We start from the raw sequence: 24,025 nt of genomic DNA, 5'->3' as shown, positions 1-24,025 counted from the left end.
CCCTCCAGCAAACATTTCTTGTTGTCTAAGGGAGAGGTCGGTCCAGGGTACACAGAGTGTGTGTGTATGTATATATGTGTGTGTGTGAAAACGATATGGGATTCATTAAAACCGGCTTCAGCCACTTCCTCTCCCCATCTCGCAGGTTGACCACAGATGCTGCAGTTGAATGTGTCACACTGCTTCCTCTCACATCATCTCATCTTTGTCTTAAGGGCCTCTGAAAAGGCACTTTCTGGAGAATTTGCTCGTGGGTTGCTGTGCCCCTCACTGCTCCCTGGGGAGGCTTCTGACCTTCACCTACAGTCATCACCTAGCAAATGTGGCCGTAACAAAAGGCAGGGCCCCGCTCAGTCTGATTCATCTCATCAAGTGCCTCTGGGAGGCCACGGTGGCCAATTAGCCCTGAAGAGCAGCCACAGCTGAGTATGTTAAATGCACTCAATGTGCTCATAGGTGTGTATTAAACCCACCGTGCTGGGCTCTGCCTGGGGAAGTCTGCTTTGATCACTTCCCATTACCAGCCTTGGTTGTCTCTAAGTATAGGTAGATCTTTGATGTGACATTTAAGGTTCTTCGTGACCTGGTTCTGCCTTCTCTCTTTAGCCTTAGCTCCTGCTGCCGAGTGCCCTTTAGTTGGACAACACTTTGAGAAACAGCTCTGGTGGCATTTAATTCCTCCTGGTTTTGAAAGTCCTAGGCCCATTCTGACTCTGTGCCTTTGCATATGCTATTCCCACTGCCTGGAGTGCCCTTCCTCCCTTCCATGCCTGGGGAACTCTCACTCTTCCTTCAAGACTTGGCTTCCGCGTCACCTCCTCCAGGATGTCTTCCAGAGGTACCTGCTCCATCCCGTCTCACTTTTACCTCCCACTTATACCCACCTCTGGCAGAGGCTTGTGATTTCTGGGGTGCACAGGAAGGAGGGGTTCTTTAACGCCAGTGGGTAGAATTCTGAGTTTCCAGGGCCCTAGGAAAATTCTCCTCTGAGTGTGGTCCTTGGCGATTCCCCATCAGAATGTGTCTTCCTAGGAATGAGTTGTGGTGGGTGGAATCCAGAACATCATTACCCTCCTCAATCCTCCCCTGTGGCAGCAAAGAAAATGGGGGCTTGAAGGGTTGACGGTCACCCCACCAGCAGAGGTATAGCCCAGAGGCCAACCGGGTCTGCCTGATGCCCCAACTCCCCTCTCACTGCTCCTCACCCACAAAATCCCAGAAGAGATGCCACTGGTGGTATGTTCTGTTTGCCAACAGAGGGGCGAGGTCATCTAGAAGATTAACTAGTCTGGGGGCTGGAGTCTCCTCCCATCAGATTTTATCAAACCGAGTCCAACACTTTTCTCTTTTCATTAGGAAGTAAAATGAAGCTCCCCTTTTCTGTTACTCCAGACACAGCCACTGGGGAAGTAGCCAGCAATTTGGGGGAATCAGTTAAGGCTCCTTTGGGTTTCTCACTTGACCTTGAAGATGAATCTGATTTTCCAGGCAATCATTTACAACTGTTTTCTTTAAACGATATTCAGCAGGCAAACACTGTGTGCCAGGCACCTTCTGGGGGAGCGGGTGGGCAAGTCTGCGGAGTAGGTCGTTTGATCCTTATTCTGCAAAAACTGACACTCAGAGAAGTGAAGGGAGCCCCAGGGGCTGAAAGGCAAGGACTTTGACATTGGACAGATCTGGGTTTTAATCCCAGTGGTGTCATTTAATAACTTTGTGACCTCAGGCACAAGACTGCAACTTCTCCGAGCCTTAGTTTTCTCATTTGTAAAATGGGGATAATAATATGTCCTTCTTCACTTGGTGAATGTGAAAATGCAGAGAGTAAAGGTCTGTAAAACACTTAGTACCTGGCGTATGGCAGGTTACATTATACATAATAATAGCATAAGATTATTATTTCATAATAATAAATATTTTTTATTATTGTCTTAAAGCGGCACAACCAGGAAATAGCATTCACGTATGCTCCACATATTTATGGAGTGCTTTGCAGGGGCAGACACTGTGCTGGGTGCTGGGGTACAGCGGTGAGCACAGCAGACACATCTTGGAGCTTCTACGACAGCTTGGCGTGGGGCAAACGTGAAGTAACTCACGGCAGAGCTGCTGATTTAACTGCAGTGTGTTGACAGTTATATAAAGGGGCAGCATAGGGAGACACAGGAATATGTAGTGTGGAGACCTGACTTGGTCTGGGGGATATGTGAGTTGAGATCTGTACAGACAGGAAAAAGGTTAACTCAGTGAAAATGGGGAACAAGCAGATTCCACAGAGAACAGCCCCTATAAAAACTTGGAGGCAGAGAGATGGTGGATTTTAACCACAGAACCATGGGAAGCCTCGGGGGTTGGGGGGGGAGTGTGAGCGGAGGGTGACGTGACTGGAAGGCAGAAGACGGCTCCGCGTCCGGCTGTCCTGCGGGGACATCAGGCGCTGGGGGAGCGGCACCGGGGGCAGGCGCAGCTGGGCCCTGCTGGCCGCTCCCAGTTACCACCACAGGTAATGAGCTGCTGGTGTCGCTGGGCCCCTGGCAGGCAGTTCCTCAGCTTTATGAGCCGTAATGTCTCAGAACGCTCCCCCTGTCATTGGCCGTCTTGAACGTCCTGGGTACCCGGTGCCGAGGGCATCAGCGAGTGGCGGCAGCATCAGACCCTCGGGAGCTCTGCCCCTGGCAGGAGTCCCAAAGGGGCCTGAGCGGCGGGAGTTACGTCAGCGGGGTGACTTTCATTCTTTAAGGAGGGAAGACGAGCCTTCCAAGCCCCACAGTGGCCGCCGCACATGGGGTGCTGACCCACGTGACTGAGGCCCAGCCACTGGCTGCAGCTCCACTTCCGAAAGGCTGACAGCGCTTTGGGGCTGCCTCTTACCTTCACACAGGAGCCCGAGGCAAGATGCGGGCCCAGGGCCGGGAGACTAACCTAAAGGACGAGGGGGGTCCCAGCCCCCGGCGGTGCAGACACAGCCTAGCGGTGAGTAGCAGGGGCCGTGATGGGGGCAACAAGAGGCTGTGCGAACTGGGAGGAATGAGGATTGACGCTGTGGGTGGTGGCCGGTGACAGCCGTGTGCATGTGTGTGTGTGTGTGTGCACACATATGTGTGCAGAAAGCAACGTTTTATCGGGCCTGGAAAACCCCATGAATATTAAAAACAGACTACTGGGGCTTCCCTGGTGGCGCAGTGGTTGAGAATCTGCCTGCCAATGCAGGGGACGCGGGTTCGAGCCCTGGTCTGGGAGGATCCCACATGCCGCGGAGCAACTGGGCCCGTGAGCCACAACTACTGAGCCTGAGCGTCTGGAGCCTGTGCTCCGCAACAAGAGAGGCCGCGATAGTGAGAGGCCCGCGCACCGCGATGAAGAGTGGCCCCCGCTCGCCGCAACCAGAGAAAGCCCTCGCACAGAAACGAAGACCCAACACAGCCAAAAATAAATAAATAAATAAATTTAAAAAAAAACAAAAAAACAAAAACAGACTACTGACCCAGCAGTTGCACTTCTAGGAATTTGTCATGTGACCTGGAAATGGTGTAAAAGTGCCTGTGGTGACAGTATGCAGTGCAGTCATCAAAAGGACTGTTGCACTGGTTTGTTGTATTTTTTAGATTCCACGTATAAGTGATATCATACAGTATTTGTCTTTCTCTGTCTGACTTATTTCAAATAGCATAATACCCTCCAAGTCCATCCATGTTGCTGCAAATGGCAATATTTTGTTCTTTGCTATGGCTGAGTACTATTCCATTGTATACATATACCACATATTCTTTATCCATTCACCTGTTGATGGACACAGGTTGCTTCCATACCTTGGCTATTGTAAATAGAGCTGCTATGAACATTGGGGTGCATGTGTCTTTTCAAATTAGTGTTTTTGTTGTTTTCAGATATATACCCAAGAGTGAAATTGCTGGGTCATATGGTAGTTCTTTTTACAGTTTTTTGAGAAACCTCCATACTGTTTTCCACAAAAAGAAGCAGACTCAGATATAGAGAACAAACTAGTGGTTACCAGTAGGGAGAGGGAAGGGGAGAGGGGGTGATATAGGGGTAGGGGATTAAGAGGTACAAACTATTATGTACAAAATAAGCTACAAGGATATATTGTACAACACAGGGAATATAGCCAATATTTTATAATAACTATAAATGGAGTTTAATCAAAAAATTGTGAATTACTATATTGTATACCTGTAACTTACATCATATTGTACATCAACGATACGTCAATAAAAAATAAATAAAAATTAAAATTAAAAAACAGGACTGTCGCAGGCTTTCGGGCTGACGTGGGATGGGTTCCACATGTGTGGAGTGTGACATGCGAAAGGGGGAACGTGTGTGTGCGACTCATGCATTGACACACAGACTGGCCCAGGAAAGGCACATGTGAAAAGGGACTGACTGCTTCCAGGGAGGGATATGGGGGCTGGGCAAAGAGTGGGGGGAAGACTTCTTTCACCATATGTCCTTTGGGACCTTTTGAATCTTCTTACCTGGGGTAGATGTCACCGATTGCCAAACTAACATCCAGGCCACATGGTTTGGCGGGTGGAGAAGGGAAGAGGGAGGGCACACGGGGTAGAGGGAACAACAGCAAAGGAAAGGCAGCTGTGTGCTCAGGTGATGCTTAGGAACGGGACCTGGTTGATCAGGGCTCCAGGCCAGGGCTGGCGCTCGGTCTGCTCAGTCAGGAGCCCCTTAACAGTAAGTCCACCGCTCCAAGCTCATCACCCTCAGGGACCTCTCGCCCCGCAGTCACCGCGCAGGCCTTGGGCTGGTCAGGCCAGGCCCCTCCAATGCTTCCCCTGTTGTTTGCATAAAGATGCCAGTGCCTGCCAAGCCCTGGCCCTGCATGGTCTGGCCTCTGCCAACCTCTCCAGCTGATTCTCAGGGTGGGGGTGGAAATGTAGCTGTGGATGGCGTGCTAAGGAGTTTGGATTCAGTTTTGAAGGCAATAGGCAGCCCTGAAGGTTCAATCAACAGGCCCGAGGTTGCCCAAGGAACTGGTAGCATCTGGGACCCCAGATCTCTGGATCCCAGTCAGCCATCAGTCAATGAGGCCTCTCTCACTCATTAGCATCTGTAGGATGCTTACTTCACAACACTCCTGGGGCTCTCTGGTCTCTGAACACCCTCTCACTTATGCTTTATTGCAACATCCTGTGGCAAGAGATCTTTTCCTCTTTTTACAAATGCAGAAACCCAGGCTCAGAAAAGTTAAGTTGCCCAAAGTCTCAACATCACCAAGTGGAAAAGTCAGGATTTGAACCCCAGTCTGTCTGACTCCAGAATCCCTGTTCTCAGTTGTTACTATTTCACTTTTCCTATAGAGAAAGAAACTACCCTTAGGGCTTTTCAAAGAGACAGCACGAGTCCCCTGGCATATGCAGCAGAAAATACTTCCACCTTTGCAATACCATTCCAGGGTGTCTTTGATCTTTGTGGTTGCAGATTTCTAACTCTTTCCCCACAGTGGGCTGGACGTTTGGTAAAAGCCTCTTAAGGCAGTAACAGATTTCTGGTTGAGGCTGCTCTTTAGAGAGAAAGGCTCTGGGCTCCTGGTGGTCTGAGTTTTGGTCCCACTCTTTCATTTCTTCTGAGCCACGAGGGGCCAGAAGCCAGGATTGTTTTCACTTCTGTTCTCAAGCTCATCTTGTCCCAAGCACTGCAGCCCCCCGGGGGGTCCCCTCTGCACAGCCTGAGAGATGAACGGACCCAAATATTGTCTGGAATTTGGGGCAGGTTCTGTAACCATGGCTGAAGAGCCCCACCCACCCCTTCGAGGTGTGTACCAGCCCAGAAAGGGATGATGGCATCAAAGTGGACATTTTCTTATGATGAATGTTATCACTCGAGCATCACGGTGAGGGGGAAGGTGACCTGGACCAGAGGCCAGGACACTGACCTTTTCCATTTACTGAGCACCCACAGATAATTTCATATCTTTGTGAGGCAGAGATTATTATTATTCCCATTTGACAGATGGTGAAACTCAGGTTCAGAGAGGTTAAGTCACTTGTCCAAGGGCACACAGCTGGTAAAGAGGCAGGCAGGGCTTTGACTGACTCCATAGTCTCTGAGTGTCCAAGCCAAACACCCCTCCAAGACATGCATCTAATCCAGTTCATTCACTGACTATTTGTGTGACCAGTTCTTTTTGTGGTGTTTTCTTTTCAGTGAAAGACCCCAGGCCATTTACCTGGCTTCTGCCAATGGCTGATGTGGGAACCTGAAGCCACATCTGGTGACAACAAATTCCCTTGGTCACTGCTTGTTTAAGAGAGTCTTTATTTCTCCTTCATATTTTTTTTTCAATTTAGGTGAAAGGCACATAATGTAAAATCAAAGTGTACAATTCAGTAGCATTCAGTCCATTCACAATGTTGTGTAACTACCGTCTCTATTTGGTTTTAAAACATTTTCATCACCCCAAAAGGAAATGTCATGGCCATTAAGCAATCACTCCCTCTCCCTGGTCCCTGGCAACCACCAACCTGCTTTCTGGCTCCATAGATTTGACTATTCTGGACATTGTGGGCACAAAGTGCATGTAACTTGGGACTGAGGGAGGATCCCTGAGTCTCTTATCTAGCCTCTGCCTCCCCTTCATCCACCTAGGGGATCAGGCTACATATTCAAGCATCATCCTGGACTCCTGTCTTTCCTTCATCCCCAGCATCCAACCCATCAGCAAGCCCAGTGGATCCTGCCTCTGAAATACCTACATCTTGGATACAGCTACTTTCCTTGGTTGCTGCCATCCTGGTCCTAGTCCAAGCCAGCACCATCTCTTGCCTGGACTTTTGCTCCCGACAAACATCCTGCAACTCCCTTCAGCCCCCAGCACCACCCTCTTGCTTCTGTCACACCCACACTGTCCCTTTACACACTCCCATTGGCTCACAAGGCCCCATGGGATCTGTGCCCCACCTCTCTGACCTCCTACCTTACCCTCAGGGCTCAGTGGCTACCTGGCCACAGTGCCCCTGCCCCAGTGCCTTGGACATGCTGCACTCTCCTCCTTGGGGCTCTGCCTGTGATCTGCTGCCGATGTGGACGTTGGCACCTTGGAGAAAATATCAGTTCTGTGGAGGGGGTCCTCCTCGACCCGCAAAGCAGCTCCCTTGACCTTCCATCACATCCCTGCCATTTGGCTTTCTGCAGAGCACAATTTTTCTTGGCTTTTTTTCTTGCTTCCCTATTTGTTCACTATATCTCTCTCCCAAGTGGAATGTAGGCATCGTGAGGACCAGGATCAATTTTTTGTTCCTGGACAGGCACTTAATGGGGGCTCTTAATTTATTAAATAAATTAATATTTATTGGATTGACTGATGCATACTGAAAACAACCATCATAATATAATATCCTATTTATGGGGCGCTTGGAAAGTGTAGGCAATGTTCCAAGTATTTTATATTATCCAGTTTAATCTCTCTGCAACAACCCTCTTACATGGACACCATTACTTATCTCCATTTTATAGACGAGGAAATTGAGGTTTATGGTGTTTTGTAACTTGGCCAAAGCCCACGGTCAGCAGTGGGCTGGCAGGTGTGGGAAAGACCTGGGGTGGACTTTTCAGGGCAGGGGTTGGACAGGGTCAAATGAAAATCCTACCTTGGTTCTTCTGGGGGAGGTGAGACCCTGGATCGCCAATGTTTGCAGGGGGGGTCTGAATCTCTGCCACCCAGGGGCAAAACTCCCCAGGGGGGAGGGGAGGGGTGGAGAGGGCACTGGGCTGGGAATTTGGACCCTGAGTTTGAGTCCCTGTTATGACTCTGACTTGCCATGTTACCTCCCACTAGTTTAGTGCCCCCAGTTTCCTCAGCAAAAATGTGGGGAGATGGGCTTAGAATGTTTCAAAGGTTTCCTCCAGCAACTTGATGTGTGTGTGTGTCTGGAGGGGGTGGGAGGGAAGGAATCAGGAGCCCCCAAAATAATAAAATAGGAGGGCTCTGGGTAGAAACAAAACTCAGTGGTCATATGGTGTTCAGGAACCCCTTCTATAGCATCCCAGAGAGGCAGTCATCCCTGATTGCCTTGCATACTTCCAACGATGGGGGACTTACTATCTCACAAGTTATTTGCCAATCAGTCATGGCCATTTAAAAACCTTATAGAGCCCTATGTATTCTTTTTCCTGGAGGCATACCCCATACTGCATAATAAATGCATTGTAACATCCATAGAACACATTCCATAGAAAATAGGATTCATATTTAGCTGTTTAGTATAATGAGCTGCCACTGACTAGCTGTCATAAGTTTCCAATTAAACAATTACTCCTTGAAATTTTGTGGGGTCTTTTTTGTATTTTAGATCTGGTATTTGTGTGTGTGTGTGTGTGTGAGTTTGCAGACATTTTTGTAGGCTCCTGAAAAGCTCTGAAGCCCCAGAGAACAAATCTAAGTCCCTTCCTCCGGGCAGCCCCGCAGAGCTCCTGAGTTGCCGCTTCTCTATGGATACAAAAGCCCTCAGGCCCTCCAACTGGACACATCACTGCCATTGTCACTGCCAGTATTGCCTTCACCAAAATCACTACCATTATCACCACCACCACCTTCATCACCACCAGCGGCGGCAGCAGAGCTGGGCACCAGAACCGCCCCTGCCAACATCATAGCTTCCTTTCTCTCTGTTCTTCTTTCCCCCAAACTCACTCCAGAAAGGTGTTGCCCTTCCAGCAGGGTACAGCTTGCTCTTACAAGGCGAAAGTCCTGAAGCTGGCTGGGTCACCTTAAAGATATCCACAGCAAACAGCTAACGCTTGCCAGGAACATTCACACACACTGGTTATCTTATGTAATCTTCTTTGCCCTCCCCCACTTTCCATGGTCCCTCCACATGCTCATTACCTCATCCTGAGTCCTGCCGGAGAGCTCTGTGGAGCCGCCAGGGCAGAGTCACTATTACTCCACTTGGCAAAGATGCCACAGAGAGGCCGAATGCCTGGGCCGAGGCCACACAGCTGGTCAGAGGTGGGAAGAGCCCTCTCGGTTTCCAATTGCCAACAGCGTACCCTGTCCTAAGCCTCCTGTGTTTCCCAAACCTCATGCGTTCAGGTACCAACTCCATGATTTTTGCCAAACCCACAAAATACCAGTTCTATTTTGTACTTAACATTTTTCTTTAAAGTGACAGAATTAATTGCAAAAGGAACTGTTTTATCATTACAGTAACCACCAGGATCACTTTCCCTCAAATAGATTACCCTGAAAATAAAGGCAGTGGAAACACAGACGATGCTGTTAAATTCCGTGTAGCTACTGCTGCCTGAAAAGCCAGCCTAACCGTCTCCTAATTAGAAAGGCTGTGCTATAAGGTATTAAAGACAGATTAGCACCTAACTGATAACTTTCTTTGACACAAAGAGGAAAGCCTAAAGGAGAATCAAAAGCAAAACCCACTCACTGTATGATTGGATGGTTGTGGTTATCTGTGCCACTGACCACCCAAGTCCACTTCAGGACCCCCAGGACTGCCTGCCCCACATTTAAGGGAGTATTTTGCTCATGCCAGGAAGCTAACACCATGTAGTGGAAAGGAACCCGGAACCAGTCGGAGGCTCAGTTTTCCCACCTGTAAATGGGCATAAAACCACAGCACATGATGCTGGGAAGATGAAATGTGAAGGTAAGGGGATGGTGCTAGAGGCGTGATGCCTCCTCGGTAAACGTCCCTCCCCTCCCCATGGCCATTCTCTCGTCTTCTTGTCCTCCTCTCCCGTGACAGAAGGCACCCAAGTAAACACGTCTTCATCTGGAAGAGTCTGAGTACAAGGGCGGCTCCTGGAGTCTGAGTTTGGGGCAGAAGGCTTCTCCTCCCAGCGCACCCCTCACCCCACCCCCATCTCAGCCTCCAGGACCCTGATGAAAATCAGGTCTTTTCCAGCAGCTGCTGTGGGTTCAAATCCCAGCTCTGCTGCTTGCCAGGGAGGCACTGTTAGCTGGGTGGCTCTGATTTGAGCCTCAGTTTTTCTTCCTGAGAAGTGGGGATAATAATCCCAACTACACAAGGGTGCCGAGAGGCTTGTGGGGGTTAAGAGCAAGGTGCTCCTAGGACCAGCTACCTGGGTCCAATTCTGGCCGCACTGCTTCTCTCTGTGACCGTAGGGAACAACGGCTTGCATTCTTCCCACCTCAGGTTCCTCACCTGGCAGAATGGAAATAACAATAATCCTCACATTATCTGACTGTTGTGAGGAGTAACTGGGCAAATGTGTGTGAAGCCCCAGCGCTTACCAAGCCCTCAGCAGGTGTGAACGCTCTACGGATGCACAAGCACTCAGCACAATGCTGGGCCCAGAGCCCGCCTTCCTGCAGCTGCCCACTGGCCTCCTGGTCCCTTCTTCCAGGACTTCACCCACATCCCCTCCCTCAGCTATGCTCTCCCAGCCCCCCAGCCACCAGCCCTGGGGGACCAACTCATGGCTACTCAGCTTCTGCTCTAGATGCCAGGCTTTCTGAAGGTGCTCACTCAACACAACTCCAAAGACATACAGAACTGTAGGTTTCACTATTATTTACGATAGGTGAATACTGCAAATGCCTTTTACACGGTCAAAACTAGAAGAACAGTTGAGTAAATGATGCCGTAATGGAATTACTAGAGCTGTTGCTATCACATTTTGGAAACTATGAAATAAGGGAAAATGCTTATATTTAAGTAATAAAACAGCAGGATTCAGATTGTATATAGAGGGTGACTAACTACGCCTACCCTGTTAACCTGCAGGGGAGAAACACAACAAATAAAATTTATGTGTAGAAGGGTAGGCTGAGTGGTAATAGTGGTTTTCTTTGGATGGTAGTACAATGATTTGTCACTGTTTTCTTCTACATCTCCTTATTCAAAATCTTCTACACTAAGAATGAATTCTACAGGGACTAAAAATCAACATGAAGATGCAAAATTGTGTATAATATGCTCCCCTTGTGTCAAAGGTGAGAATACATATGTACATAGACATGTGTTTATATATGAAATGTATATGTTTTTGGATAAAGAAAATCTGAAAAGATACATCACAACAAAATAACAAAATTGACCCCCTCTTTTGGGCAGGGCAGACAGGGCCAGGGTGGAGGGGGGCCTTTGTATATTGTACACCACACGCCTTTGTATGTTGCACTTCTGAACCGTATCAGTGTTTTATTTAATCAAAAAGTGAAAAGAAAAAGCCCTAACTATCTAATAAACCTTTCGAAAAAGGCAGTATTTCCCCAAATGGGGACAAGGTGCTACTTAAACAAAGGAATCTGTGCTGGGAATGAATCAGGGGCAAATCAAGTCAGCTGGGGCCTTACTGTGGCCTTGACTGAGCTCACGGGCATGTGCTGTGGCTGACAGGGGCTATGGATTGCAGGGCTTCCAGAAAGTCAAATAAGGTCCTAGAACCCGCTCTCCACCGCCCCCCCCCCCCACCCAGCCCTATTTTTACCGTGGAGGCTCCCCTGAGAATGAGGCTCCTAGGACCCGTTTAGGGAATGCAGGGCAAGGGAAAGGCACGGGGGAAGAGAAAGTTAGGAGGCTGGTTCTGCCTCCCAGATCCAAAGGCCTCCTGACCCAGGCAGGCTGTGTGTGAACTGTCTGCACCCTCTGTGGGACTGTGTGCGTGCGGGCATGGTGACCCAGAGAGCGGATGCGTGCCTGGGCCAGAGGGGTGGCCACTGTGGTCACTATGGGCCCGGTGCCCCCCAATCACCACATTCTGCAAGAGAAGCTGGAAATCTGGCTTTTACGTGAATTCTTCTGGCTTTAAAATAAAATATCCAAACTTTTCAATGAAACCTCACTTTTAAATGTTGGCTCTTTTTTTTAAAAAAATATCTTAGAGTTCCCTGTGCATGTCCTCCACCAGCTACCGTCTATGATCTTGGCACGCCCCCGGTATTCTCGGAGGGCAAGGTCAGCCCCCAGGATTTCCCTGCTTCTCTAACCACCCTCCCACCTTTCATTATGCCTTTGAGAATTCTGCCCTAGACCAAATTCATTGGTCAGTTGTTCGGGGGGAGTCTGCCTTCTTCCTGGTTGAAGATCGGGCTGACATTTACCCATCTCTGCCCTGGAAGTCTGGTAAGGAGTCCAGGAGAGGGGTGACTAACCCTAGCGATGGGCTTTCTCGGGGGTAGTGAGCGCTCTGCGTCTGGAAGTGATGGTTTAATAGTGCTGTAGCCGGGACTTCTGCTCCGGCATCTAACAGCCTCCCGATGCCAGAGCCTCTGCCCCTTCTGCCCTCCCCCGCCTCAGTTTCCCCTCCCCTCCTATCATGCCCTCTGTGCTCCAGTCAACCAGAAAGCCTCACCCTTTCCTTAACTCTCGACATTCTCACACCTCCGTGCCTTTGTACATCCTGACCCCTGGGTCTGGATCACCCTCTCCCGAGGCCTCTATCCTGTCTCTCAGCCACCTGGAAAATGCCACACTCCTACGCCAGCTCCCGCAGCTCCCGTGCCTCCTTCGTCATAGCTGGGACCCTGGGAGGCTGGCATCAGCTCTTCCCGTGTCGTTCATTATTTAGACTCTCTCACCTCCTTCACGTGCTTTTACCTCCCAAACAGCTTTTGAATCTGTTGTCTTCTCTCCAGCTGCAGCATTTCAGCCTTCATCCCTGCTCACCTGGACAAGAGCAAGGGCATCCCGATTAGGTGCCTGGCCTCCCGCTCTCTCCTCAGCCCCACCTGCCTCCGTGCTGTCTGGAGAAAGGGCATTTTCAAAAGTGCAACCTAATCGCCTCTATCCTCGGCCTAAAGTCTCTGCGTGACTCCTGCAGCCTACAGGGGCAAAGTCCAAACTCCTCAGCTTGGCATTGCAGGCTTTTCATGATCAGGGCCCTGGCAAATCGAATCCTCCGTTACCTCCTTCCACTGTCCCTGGTGCCTCAGGCAAAACCTAATTGTCCTGAATGTCCTGAGCACACCTGGAAGTTTCGCAGCTATGGCTCTGCACACCTCTTTCTCCACCTTTAATACCCGACACTCTCTGTCTACCTGCTGCACTCCATTTCACCCGCACACCCAGCTCTGCAAATCCTCCCCTGATTCCCCCAGGGCAGTGGGTAATGGAGTCTCTGAGGTTTGCTCATGGCTTCAGGGCTGCATGTGTCCCACTGTGGGTTACACGTCTGCCTTCCCCACTACACCGGAATCTTTTGGCAGGTGTCCCATTCATCCATCCCTGTGTCTTCGGCACACTGCCCAAGACTAGGGCACAAGCAGACCCCCGGGACCGAATGGCTCTAGTGCTCAGAGAGGGTTTGGAAGTTAGAAGATTATTCTCATGGGAAAAGTGGGTGACTCCAGAGCTGAAAGTGGCCAAGGTGGAGACCTTGTTGGAGCTGTTGACAATTCTTCCTGCCGTTCCTGGAGGCTGGGCACCAGGTCCAGGCTGCCACATGCTCCTAGAGACTGTCCCCACGGGGCTGGCGATAATCAGCCACGCCACCTGCTCCGTTCCGATCCGTGACCAACTTGGCTCCAGCCATCTCTCTCTCACTGCCACGGCGCCAAGCCTGCGCCCTCCTGGCAGCACTGTCACGGGGAAGCCGGCATCAAAGAAGGGCAGAGCTGAGAAGGCCCTATGAGATCAGCCAATACGGCCCCCTCTGGTTTTCAGATGGGGCAGCTGGGACCCAGAGAGGGACAGCCGCTTGCCCAGGGTCACACAGGAGGCCAGTTCCCCTGGATCTTATCAGATAGTAAAAATAATGATCAAAAGAAACCTTGAGATGTGCTAGAAAGGGCCTAGGGGTGGAGGGAACCCCTTGAGACTGAGAGAAGAGTGAAGCCCTTTCTGAGGCTGACCCCAGAGCTGCTATGCAAATGATGACCTGGGCAGAGGAAACGACCAGCGTTTCAACCAACCGTGCAAAGGTCTTGCATGGGGACCAGCTTGCTGCTTTGAGGCCAGCGTGGCCAGAGCAGCGTGAGTGAGGGGAGGTGCAGTAGAAGGTGGGGACAAGGCCCAGTCCTGTAGGGCTTGTACACCTTAATGGGGTTTGCATTTCGGTCTAAGTAAGGGAAGGATGCAACCAAGTTTCAAAAGATGATTCTGATCTGAATAGACAGTGCTGCAAACAAGATACACAAATGGCCAATAAGCACCCGAAAAGATGTTCAGATTCATTAGCCATCCAGGGAATGCAAATCAAAACCACAGTGATATCGCTTCACACCCACTAGGATGGCTAGAATCCAAAAGTCAGATCGTAAACATTGGTGAGGGTGTGGAGAAGCTGGAAACCTCAGACACTGCTGGTGGGAATGTAAAATGGTAACACTGCTTTGGAAAACACTCTGACGGTTCCTCAAAGGATTAAACATAGCGTTATCATATGACCTAATAATTCTACTTTTAGGTATATACCCCAAAGAAATGAAAATTTATGTCCTGACAAAACCTGTACACAAATGTTCAGAGCAACATTATTCATAATAGCCAAAAAAGTGGAAACAACCCAAATAGCCATCAACCGATGAATGGATAAACAAAATGCTGTATATCTATACAATGGAGTATTATTCTGGCCATAAAAAAACAATGAAGTACTGACACACGCTACAACATGGATGAACCTTGAGGACATTATGCTAAGCGAAATAAGCCAGACACAAAAGGCCACACACTGTATGATTCCCTTGGTATGAAATGTCCAGAATAGGCACATCTACAAAGAGAGAAAGTAGATCAGTGGTTGGGTGGGAGCGGGGGTGGGTAGGGAGTGACAGCCAATGTTTACAAAGTTTCTTTTTGGGGTGATGAAAATGTTCTGGAATTAGATAGCAGTAATGGTTGTACAGTTCTGTGAATATACCCAAAGCAACTGACTTGTATAATTTAAGGGGGTGAATTTTATGGCATGTGATTTATATCTCTATACAGCTTTTATGTTTTAAAAAAAGAGACCACTCTGGTGGGTGGTGGGGGCAGAGTGGCAGCAGGGAGGCCAGACAGCCAGCAATGCAATCACAGGCTCAAAGGAGGCACTCAGTAAATATGCATGGAGGCTGATCCCTGCTCAGGAAGGCCCTTCTCTTCTGAGCCAGGGTTCCTCAACTCAGCATTGTTGACATTTTGGACAGGTTAATTCTTTGTTATGGGGGCATTGTGGGATGTTTAGCAGCACACCTGCCCTCTACTCACTAGATGTCAGCACACCCCCCCACCCCAGTTGTAACAATCAAAAATATCTCCAGACATCGACAAATGTCCCTGGGGACCAAACTGTGCCCCGTTGAGAACCACTGTTCTAACCTCTCTTACTCACCTGGTGGATTCCTGCTTAGCTTTCCAGAAGCATTTCAGATATCATCTTGTCTGGGGAGCCTTCACCCTTCGTCCTCTGAGGTCCCACAGTTTCCTAAACAACCCCACCTGCATGAAAGCCCTGGGGACACTGTTTACACACCACTCTTCCCCACACCCGTGTAGGGAGGGCACCTTATGTACCTTTGGGTCCCCAGCATCCAGCACAAGGCCTGGCACTTTGGAGGTCACTGCTGTGCCATTTGTTTTCTTTTTTAAAAAAAAATTTAACTTAATTATTTTTTTCTTTTTTTTGGCCATGCCATGCAGCTTGTGGGATCTTTTTTTTTTTTTTTGACATTTAAAATAATTTTTTTAATTGAAGTTTAGTTGATTTACAATGTTGTGTTAATTTCTACTGTACAGCAAAGTGATTCAGTTATACATACACATACATTCTTTTTCATATTCTTTTCCATTATGATTTATCACAAGATATTGAATATAGTTCCCTGTGCTATACGGTAGGACCTTGTTGTTTATCCATTCTATATACAATAGTTTGCATCTACTCACCCCAAACTCCCACTCCATCCTCTCCCCACCCACCCAGCAACCACAAGTCTGTTCCCTATGTCTGTGAGTCTGTTTCTTTTTCGTAGGTACATTCATTTGTGACATATTTTAGATTCCACATATAAGTGATATCATGTGGTATTTGTCTTTCTCTGTCTGCCTTACTTCACTTAGTATGATAATCTCTAGTTGCATCCATGTTGCTGCAAATGGCATTATTTTGTTCTTTTTTATGGCTGGTAATATTCCATTGTATATATGTACCACATCTTCTTTATCCATTCATCTGTCGATGGACATTTAGGTTGGCTAATTATAAATAGTGCAATGAACATTGGGGTGAATGTATCTTTTCAAATTATAGTTTCCTCCAGATATATGCCCAGAAACGGGATTGCAGGATCATATGGCAACTTTATTTTTAGTTTTTTGAGGAACCTCCCTACTGTTCTCCATAGTGGCTGTATCAATTTACATTCCCACCAACAGTGTAGGAGGGTTCCCTTTTCTCCACACCCTCTCCAGCATTTGTTATTTGTGGACTTTTTAATGATGGCCATTCTGAGCCAGCAAGGTGTTGAGCATCTTTTCATGTGCCTATTGGCCATCTGTATGTCTTCTTTGTAGAAATGTCTATTTAGGTCTTCTGCCCATTTTTTGACTGGATTTTTTAAAAAAATACATTTATTATTTATTTTTGGCTGCGTTGGGTCTTCGTTGCTGCACGTGGGCTTTCTCTAGTTGCGGCGAGCGGGGGCTACTCTTCGTTGCGGTGCGTGGGCTTCTCATTGTGGTGGCTTCTCTTGTTGCAGAGTACGGGCTCTAGGCGTGCAGGCTTCAGTAGTTGTGGCTCGCGGGCTCTAGAGCGCAGGCTCAGTAGTTGTGGTGCACGGGCTTAGTTGCTCCATGGCATGTGGGATGTTCCCAGACCGGATCAAACCCACGTCCCCTGCATTGGCAGGCGGATTCTTAACCACTGAGCCACCAGGGAAGTCCAGGTTGTTTTTTTGTTATTGAGTTGTATGAGCTGTTTGTATATTTTGGAAATTAAGTCCTTGTCGGTTGCATCATTTGCAAATATTTTCTCCCAGTCTGTAAGTTTGGACATATTTTTAAGATAAAGCCAATGGTATTTGATGATGGATTGCATGTGATATATGAGAAAAAGAGAACTTTTAAGGATGGCTCCAGGAACCATACTCAACATCTCGTAACAACCCACAATGGAAAAGAATCCGAAAAAGAACACATGTACATATAGGTATCTGAATCACTTTGCTGCACACCCGAAACCAACACAACACTGAAAATCAACGATACTTCAACTTAAAAAATTGATTTAAAATTTTTTAAAATAAATAAAATAAAAAAGAAAAGGATGGTTCCAGGATTTTCAGTCTGGGCAACCAAAAGGATGGAATTGCCAATGAATTGAGATGAATAAGAGAGCAGGTTGGTCAGACTTTGGGGAAGGACAGGAGTTCCATTTCTGACATGCTAAGTATCAGTCAGAGTTCTTCAGAGAAGAGAAACAGAACCATTAGGATATATATATATATATATAAAATATATGTTATTTATATATATAATATATATTTTTTCATGGCTGAGTAGTATTCCACTGTATGTATGTACCACATCTTCTTTATCCATTCATCTGTTGATGGACATTTAGGTTGCTTCCATGTCTTGGCTATTGTAAATAGTGCCGTTATGAACATTGGTGTTGATGCTACCATCTTTATTTATTTATTATTTTAGTTCCATGACCAGGGATCGAACCCGGGCCCCCACAGTGAAAGTGCCGAGTCCTAACCACTGGACCACCGAGGAATTCCCTGAGCCATTTCTTTACCTATAAAGTGCAGAGATGCATTGCTTCCCCCAGGGTTTCTGTGATAGGTACTAAAATGTCAGCCAATGGAGTCTGTTGACACTTCCGGACTCTGGCTAGGAGTGTAGACTCTGAATTTAGATGGCCTGGGCTTGAATCCTGTGTGACACTAGGCAAGTGGCTGAAGGTATCTGACTCTTGGTTTCTTCTCTGTAAAATGGGGTATTGATAGTGCCTGCCTCATAGGGTTATCACGAGCACACAGTAAGAACATAACCAATGCCAGATATTAGTGGTATTAAAATTTTAGTATTCCTTCTTCCTTCTAAGGTGCCTGCCAGACCTCAACACAGAGGTGTCCTTATTACTGACAAGCATCCATGCGCCAGCCCTGTCCTGGGTGCTGACCAGGAGGAGGTGGGAGAGGGTGGGGTATATTGTCACTAGAAGCCAGACAATTCTATGTCTGCTAATTATTATAGTATAAAATACTATATTTGCATAAAATCTGGAAAGTTCAAAAATTATAAAGAAAGAATAAATCTCCCACTGGCAAACACTGTTAACACCATTTGACTTATCTCCTTCCAGTCTTTTTTACGTGCTTGTCACCAATTTGTGACTATGCCATATATACGCATATGCATAAGCATAAACATGTCCCCATCCATTAAGAACTGTCCACTTTTCATAGAGGAGAGACTGGTGGTGGCCAAGGGGGAGAGGGTTGGGGGAGGGATGGAGTGGGAGTTTGGGGTTAGCAGATGTAAGCTGTTATATATAGAATGGAAGAGCAACAGGGTCCTATTGTATAGCACAGAGAACTACATTCAATAGCCTATGATAAACCATAATGGAAAAGAATATTTTAAAAAAGAATGTATATATATATATATATATATATATATGTATATGTATAACTGAATCACTTTGCTGTACAGCAGAAATTAACACAACATTGTAAATCAACTATAATTTAAAAAAAAAGAATTTAGGCTTTTAGTCTGAGATGGGTGACCATTCAAGTTTGTTTTTTATTTTAATATTGTGGTAAAATAGACATAACATAAAATTTATCATTAAAAAAAAAGAACTGTCCATTTTTAGTAGCCACATGGCTGTCCCATAGTTTACTTAATTGATCTCCTACTGTCAGACATTTAGGTGCTCTCTGATTGTTGATGAATATCTTTCCAATTGAAAGAGCCTTTGTCCATATTTCCATCCTTTTGTTTGGATGTCTTCCTCTTCTCTTAAAACATTTTTGGCAAAGGAACCTCTCCAGCCTGCTGGGACACCCATTTTCCCATAGCAAGGAGTCCATTTTCCCATCACCAGAGACTTTCTCCCTAAGCTGAGCTAAATCCTTGGGATTGGGACGTAATCCTGTTTCCCTTTCTCTGGGGGCCTTAGTGGAGATGGACAACAGCTGGCCTTCTTTTCTCGTTGGACACATCAGCTGGTAGGGTCAGTTGCATTAGTCATCAGGGGAGGATGCAGAAATTGTTCTTGCAGCCCAGAGAAGTCTAGCCTGAGGTTAATGGAGGTGAGGTGAACTGGGACAAGGTGGTAGAGGAAGGAAGAGAAGTTGGTGGGCTGGAATGAGTCAGCCTGGCGTCTGCTTCCTATGTGGTGTTGAGTCGTGACCTTCCTTGCTTCCAGACCCCTAGAGAAATCACCTGGCAAAGGCACCCCCCACCCCACCGCCAGCCTTCAGACTCACTTTCTCCAGTGATTATGTAGCAGCTCTTCCTATTACATGTTTAACAAGAAACCAGCCAACAAGAAACCAGCTAACCAGGTGCCAGGAACACCATTCACAGACATATTTTGGGGGTGGTTTGGTCCTATGAGAAGCACTCTACAGTCAGGCAGAACTGGGGCCAATCCCAGGTCAGGCACATCCCACCAGTGTGACCCTGTGGAAATCACAGACCCTGTGAGCCTTGATTTTCTTATCTGTAAATTGGGGTTTAATGGCGCTGGCTTCCATGATTATTGTGATGATTACAGCCAATACCGTATACATAATGCTTTGAGTACCAGGTCTTCACGGGGCAGGTGCAAGAGAAGTGTTCTTTTCTCATTCTATTCAATCTCCTCATATCTCAAGCTAGAGATGTCAATAAATCTAATTTACTAATTGCCTTTCATAACCTCCAGCAACAGGAATCTCATGAATAGAGAGGAATTCATAACTTTCTATTACAAATAAGGAAACTGAGGCTCGGGGAGATACAGCCAGGAGTCTTTACTGGACATGAGCTGTCATCTCAAAGATTTCATGTCTAAAACAACCACCAGGATGTATGTCTGGGTCGGGGAGTGGGACCCCTGACACCCCCGCCCCCCATTCTCTGGGTCCTGCTTCACGCCCAGCTGGACCACTAACCATCTCTGGCAAAGGAGACCAGAGAGGACCTGGCACGTACAAATGAGTTCCCAGGAGGCAACCAGCACCAGGACTCTGGCCACGCGAGTTAGGATATGACAGCTGCCACTGGGGAATGCCACAACCCGCAGGTACTTTCCTACCCCCACCTCTTTATGCTCACAACCACCTCAAAGGCAGCGGTTAGCACGGCCCTTTTCGTGGGGGAGGAAACTGAGGCTCCCACGCTCAAGGTCAGCTGTACTACTCAAGCGGCACAACTGGATTTCCAAGCCTTTAAGCCGAGGCCACTTGCCTGGCTCATCCTGGAAGCTCCCGCTCCCGGGCATCGGGCATCCGGGGGGACGAAGGCTGCCTGAGGAGCTAGGAGCCTCCTCCCCGCCCACCCCCTGCCCTCTGCCTGCTTTCCTTAAGCAGAAAGTCGTGCCCTGTGCCCACAGACACATGGTCCTGAGAAACCGCCAGCGCCCAGACCCGGGAACAAAACAGGGGCTATTTCGGCGAAAGTGGATTTTCCAAATCCACCCCCAAGGGGGTTTGAGCGGACCTCCACCCGACCCCGCGCCCAGAGCACTGCCGCAGACCGACCGGGGTTGCATCCCGCGCTCGCAAGGCGTCCCAGGGCGCCACCCCCCGCCCCCGCCCCCGCCCCCGCGAGTCACAGAGGGTAACTGAAGCTCGCCAGCGCAGCGACGTTCCCAAGGTCAGGCACAGTCAGCGCGCGGAGGGGCCGGGGTTCGAACCCGGGGTCAGAGTCAAGACGGCGGCGGGGAACCGGGAGCAGCCGCCCGAGGCGGCTCCTCTACTCACCAGCACCCGCCAGGGGACCCCACCCCGAGCTCAGGCCCCGCGGGGAGGCGGCGGCGCTACCTGGAGCTGCTGCCGCTGCGGTGGCTCCGCTCCGGCTCGCCTCCGTCCGGCGCCCGCGCCGGCTGCGCTCCGGCCGGGGATGGAGCTGGCGGTGCGCCCCGCCCGCGCCCTGCGCCTCGCACCCACTTCCTCGTCTCCGCCTCCAACTCGCTCCTCCTGGCTTCCAAGCGCTCCTTCCCTTCCTTCCCTCTCCAAGTCTCTTTCTCTCCCCCTCTCTCTCCTCTCTTTCTCCCACTCCGTGCGCGCGGCGCGCACACACTCACATTCTCTCTTCCTTGGCTTTTCTCCCTCTCCACACGCTCTCCCACATTCTCTCTTTTCCTTTCTCCTGGACCTTCTTTCCTTCTCTCTCTGGCTCTGACACTTTCCCTTTCGTCTTTCTTTCTGTCAGGCGGCCCCCTCTTTCTCTCGCTTTTCTCCCCCCACCCACTCCCCGCACTCCCCCCACTGCCTGGCCTGGGAGCCAGCTTCCAGCCGTGCAGTAACCGGCTGAGTGCAAGGGGACTTCCCTCTGCGGCCCAGCGCTGGCTTCTGCCCATAGCTGGAGGGCCTGCCCTGGGAGGGCTAGACCCACGGGATCAGGTGGCACCCCTTCCCTTGGGTGCCCGGCTCCTAGCCGCCTGGAATCAAGCTAGAAGAGGGAGAAAGAACTAGTTTCAAGGGAAAAGTCTGGATAATTCTGGGATCCGAAGTCTGGAAAGACAGAGGGCCCGAGGCTTAAGGCACAGAGAAATCAGTTCTAGGGGTTATTAATTTAAAAAAAGAAAAAAAAAAATCAGTGGAGCTTCAGAAACCCCCAGAGTGGATTTGCTCTAGTTGAAGGGATAGATGGAGAGAGAGAAGAGGTAGGGAGGAGGGTCTTGGGAAAAGGGGCTCTTGGGGTAGGGAAAATGATACCCACCTTCCAGATGAAAACATGGAGGCTCAATGGGAGAAACTCTCTCTTAAATATCAAGATGTCCAGGCTGTTGTGCTAACCACGCAGACCTCGGTGGAGCGGAGCCTGGGTGGGCAGGATGGCGAGGGTTGTGCCAGGCCTGGCTTGCTAACCCAGAGTAAGCGAGGCAGGTTGTCAGATGGGCTGCCCCATATGATACCTGGAGGGGAGTTCCAGCAGAAGCTTGACAAAGGAGAGGGAAAGGGAGCTGGTTCTGCTGAGTGTAAGTTTCAGGCACGTGCTACTGATGATTGACACGCCATCCTAAGTCATTCTGTCCCTGTGGGCCCACCCTGTGCTATGTGTGTGCTGAGATGCAGAGACTAAGGTCACAGTTCCCTGGACCTCTGAGGCCACAGCTTCTGGGAGGCTGTTGAAGGCTGTGCATGCAGGTCACCAGCATCTTGGAATGACAGCAAGAGCCTCCAAGCTGGTCTCGCAGCCTCTGCTCTTGTTCACCAGCAATTCACAAAGCAATATAGGTCATCTCAAAAAAGTATAAACCAGATCACGCCTCTCTACTCCCCTGATGAAAACCCTTCCGGGACTTCTGGTTGTAGTTAGAATTAAATCCAAGCTTCTTCTCACCATCAACATGATCTGGCCACGGCCCACCTCTCTGAGCTCATGTCTCACCATTCTCCTCCTCCCTCTGTGTGCCTCAGCGGCAGTTGGTTCCTCCTCGTGTCCAGAACAGGCCAAGCTGGACCACACGACAGGCCATCTGCCCTGGCTGTTCCCTCTGCCGGGAATGCTCTTCCCCACATCTTCCCACGGCTGCCCAAATATCAGAGAGGCCACGAAGCCTGATCATCTTACCTAAAGCAGTCACCTCCACGTCACTGGGTTTTTCCTATCATCCCTTTTTTATTGTAATGAAAACACGTATCACCGTCTAAAATTATTTTTTTTATTCATTTGTTTATGTGCTTATTGCCTGCTTTAACGCACCAGAATGGAACGAGTGAAGGAGCAAGAACCTTGTTTGTGTTATTCCTTGTGTCTCCTCAGAGCCTGGAGCAGTCATAAATGATCAAAAAGTGTTGGTCAAACGAGTGAATGAATAGATGCTATAATGAAGAGGTTTAGAAAAAGGAAAAGTTGGTTGACCCTGCCAGAGGAAACAAAAATTGTCTTCAGAGAGGAGTGGTTTTCGAGGCAGAGCTTAAAAGGAAAACAACATTTCACAGTGGAAGGGCCACAGAGGCAGAGGAAACAGCATGGAGACCCGCAAAAGGCATCAAACAGCCTGGGGCATTCATGGAGTGCAGACTGGCAGGCCGGCAGAAATCAGACCATGGGACACTTATAAGGACACAGGTAGGACTTTGGAGTAATGGGAGGCTATGGCAGGTTATTGCACTGGGTGGCTGGAAGGGCCGGGATGTGCATCCTGGAGAAGAGACGGCTCCAATGACCTTCGTCTCTCTGCTCTGTGGGCAGAGGGAGCTGATGAGACAGAAGCACTTGGACCAACAGTAGGAATAGAATGAGACAGATTTTGGCTCTGTGAAAGATATTTTTTTTAAAGGATCTGAAGAGGAAAATGGGCTCCATGTGGATGAGATTATTGTCCACCCGTATTCAGCGTCCCTCCCAGGAGAGGAGGAAATGTCTGTGACCTGATTGGCCAATGATGTATTGGTGGATGTGATTTGTGTCACTTCTGTGCAGAGGCTCTGGGCCAGTGAGTCCTTGTCATTTCCCTTTCCTGTGTGTCACGAGACTGGCTCTGTTCAGGAGATATGCCAGGAAGAGGTTGCTCCCTTACTTTGGGTCCCAGAGTGAAGTCTCAGAAGCCCAGCCAGCCCCTGGTGGACACGTAATGTGAGTGAGAGATAAATTTGATTCAGGCCATGTAGATTTGCAGAGTCACAGGTAATCATGGTCCCTTGGTCTTCCTTGCTGAGTCAGAGCTTCAGTCAAGCTGGTTCCAGCACTTACTATCTGTGACAGATTTTCAAAGATGGCCACAACATGGCCCTGGCTCCTTTGCAATGTGACAGCACCTCCCACTGAGAGTGGAGTCTATGTCCTTTCCCCTAGTTTGGGCCTGCCTTTGATGGCTAGAACCCAGAGCAAGTAATGCTGTGCTGTTTCTGAGGCTAGGCCTTAAGAGGCCTTGATGCTTCGGATTTTACTCTCTTGGGATAATGCCCTGAGGCCAC

The 24,025-nt window shown here is 48.8% G+C and overlaps 1 protein-coding gene across 3 annotated transcripts in view; it reads right to left on the bottom strand.

Moving 5' to 3' along the window:
• Positions 1-20,967, bottom strand: part of HRH2 (histamine receptor H2) — a 47,560-nt gene extending 26,593 nt beyond the window's left edge. For 2 of the 3 annotated variants that reach the window (XR_005019167.1, XM_036845489.1), the window contains exon 1: positions 20,921-20,967. The gene's annotated coding sequence lies outside the window, so the exon portion shown is untranslated. Of the gene's footprint in view, positions 1-20,860; positions 20,890-20,920 lie in introns of those variants that run through there. The other variant, XM_036845490.1, reaches the window with a different exon arrangement.
• Positions 20,968-24,025: the final 3,058 nt, after the last annotated feature.

This window comes from Balaenoptera musculus, chromosome 3 (assembly GCF_009873245.2).
Source record: "Balaenoptera musculus isolate JJ_BM4_2016_0621 chromosome 3, mBalMus1.pri.v3, whole genome shotgun sequence".
NCBI classification, from domain to species: domain Eukaryota; kingdom Metazoa; phylum Chordata; class Mammalia; order Artiodactyla; family Balaenopteridae; genus Balaenoptera; species Balaenoptera musculus.
The sequence above is the reverse complement of the archived record's forward strand: the minus strand, read 5'-3'. Positions and strand labels throughout refer to the sequence as shown.